Here is a 2771-nt window from a genome sequence, read left to right on the forward strand (position 1 = left end):
ATGGTTGTGTATGAACCTTTGATACATTCTTGAGATGTAAAGACCCTTGGCACCCAACAAGATAGAGTAGGTTGAGGTCAACATAGAACTATATACGAGATGCAAATTAGAGTTTGAACACTAGAAACTGATTGGTCACAAAGGAAATAACATTGCCTTGCTAAAATAGTATGTATTAAGAATCTTCTTGAAACAATCATTTGCAAGTGAGGAAAGTTCAAAGCGCCTTTGTGTCACAAAGATTGGGTTGGTTGTTTGGAAGTTGTTGGAATAGAATGAGTGTAGCCATAGAGTTGTTGAATAACCAACCGCCGCTAGGAATGAAAGGATGTTGATCTGTTTCAACGGAAGATGATTAGATATAAATCCATTGGCTTTTTGTTGGAGTCACTGTTGTGTAAAAGGTGATCCGGGACGTTCAAATGAACTAAAAGTCGCGGCAAGTCTTGGCTCTCAAGGACACGCAGAGAGTCTGGTAAAAAGCCTAATTTGAATAAAGTAGTTACGCACTCGCCGACCCTTCGATCAAAAACACGTGCGCATGTGACAGTCCGATTTGAATAAAGTAGTTGCGGCAAGTGTTGGCTCTCCTTGTTGGGGGCATGGGCGTCAAGGGCTCATGATTACTACACGCAGGCTAGTACAAAGCCCGATTTGAATAAAGTGGCTACGCGTGTTTGAGGAGTAAACCGCACGATATAGCCAACCCTTCGATCAGAAACACGTGCGCATGTGACAGCTAGCTACTATGACCATAAATATTGAGCCATTGCCGTTTCCTTATGGCCACGAACTGAGCTCACTGGGCCTGCTATTCTCTCTCGCTGGATTGAAGTGATAAACTAGGGCTCATAGACTGTCTCTCTCTCTCTCTCTCTCTCTCTCTCTCTCTCTCACACACACACACACACACACAGAGTGTCAATCACAGCCCACAATGAAGCGCGTCGTTCTAATCGCAGCTTTTCTAGTAGTTATGTACTGCAACTTGCTCCCTGCTGCTACAAGTGCAACCAACACTTCTGTTGTGTCAGCAGCTTGCGACAAGCTTGGCATCCCGCAGGGCAGTGCCTTCTGGAGCCACCTGGGCTTTCTATTTACTCGGCTGGTGGAGAACACCCCCTACACGGAGGGCTACTCCTTCAAGACCCGCACGGGCGGTGGCGACGATCCCGCCTTCGGCGAGGCCTGCTGCAAAGCTTCCTGCTCGCCTTCGCAATGCGACGAATGCCTTCGGCAGCTCTCTAGCGACATATGGCGAATCTGCAACAGTGCTCTCGGAGCCCGCGTTGAGTACCCTGATTGCTGGATCCACTATGAATGCTACAACTTCTAAGGGAACCTTCGAGATCAGGTCGCTGCTCTATAGTATTAGAAAGTTAGCCATGATATTCTCTCTCGCACACACATTTATTATCGTAATAATCCACCACTGTTGGTGTTCTAGCTTAATGCATATAGATATGTCACCTTGGGTCTTGAACCTCAAGGTCCTATACTTTATGGAATAAACGCTTGCAATTGAACCTCAAAGGTCCTATACTTTATGGAATAAACACTTGGAATTGAACACACAAAATGTGATGGCATGGGAAAATGTTTATTTCCTACTTGGCTTTGTTTTGTATTTGCATGGGCTACTTTCTTTCTTTTGGTAATTCGAAAGCTTGAAACTAGTGCATTAAGAGAATTGTTTGTTGTCCTCACAAGAAAGGAGCAACACCCTCGGAAAAACAGAAACTCAGCATGCAAAATGATAGCCTACCAAATTACTTTTCGCAAACTTGGAAAGGTCATCTCTAGATGCGAATAATGTTTTGTTCTTTTCATTGAATTGCCTTATAATACTTGATTTAAACCGAAAGGATTTCTAATGATGTGTTTAAGAAGCTCCATATAGCATTAAACATTCCAAAATCGTGCGTGGGACACAAAATGGATGAAGTTTTACAGATAAATATTACGATGCTTTTGAGTAATATCGAGTCAATGAACATATCAAAAGTATACAAAGGATGAAATCTTAATGAAAACGAGTATGACCTCATTTTTCCACGTCTATAGTCGATTAAATGACAAATATGAAAAGTTTTTATGGGAGTTTAATTCTTCTTCTAATATCATAACACAAGAGAGAGAGAAAGAGAGAGAGAGAGAGAGAGAGAGAGAGAGAGAGAACACAAAATGAGTAATGCATGTACCTTCACAAATAAAGACTTATCTGGCACTTGCACATAGTGCTTCACAACATTGAACCTTACATGTGTATGTTTTACACCTACTAAAGTTACTTTTTGAAATGCCATTGAAGAGTTTGATATTTATACTCTTAATGGCATACATATGTACAGTGGTCCTAGATATCCAAGAAAACAATATACAAAAGTTTTAAATGTGTGAGTCCATACTTTTAGTTTTTCATGCATGGCAATACCACATAAGTGTTTTTTTAATGAATACATCAAATGAATGATATCGTCTATTAATGAAAAACATATGGCATTTTTTAAAGAATATATATTACAAATTTTAGAACATTTTTTTCTAAGGAAATCTTTTAGGAAATGCCAAATTAAAATATTCGGTATTTCCAAAAGGTTTTTTTTTCTAGTAGGGATATTTAAAGAGAATTTGGAAAACTCTTTACTCAAGAGGAAAGGTTTTTCCAAAATGACACAAAAATGTGGCTTTAAAAAAAAGAGAACATTAACAGCCTAAGAGGTGGCACAAAATTTGGGATATGAATACTCATAGTCTTCTCATAAAACAAA

General features: G+C 39.7%; 1 pseudogene; it reads left to right on the forward strand.

Moving 5' to 3' along the window:
• Positions 1–937: 937 nt before the first annotated feature.
• LOC147633005 (antifungal protein ginkbilobin-like protein pseudogene) lies at positions 938–1336 on the forward strand (annotated as a pseudogene).
• Positions 1337–2771: the final 1435 nt, after the last annotated feature.

This window comes from Cibotium barometz, chromosome 12 (genome assembly GCF_041138505.1).
Source record: "Cibotium barometz isolate CiBa-2024 chromosome 12, ASM4113850v1, whole genome shotgun sequence".
NCBI classification, from domain to species: domain Eukaryota; kingdom Viridiplantae; phylum Streptophyta; class Polypodiopsida; order Cyatheales; family Cibotiaceae; genus Cibotium; species Cibotium barometz.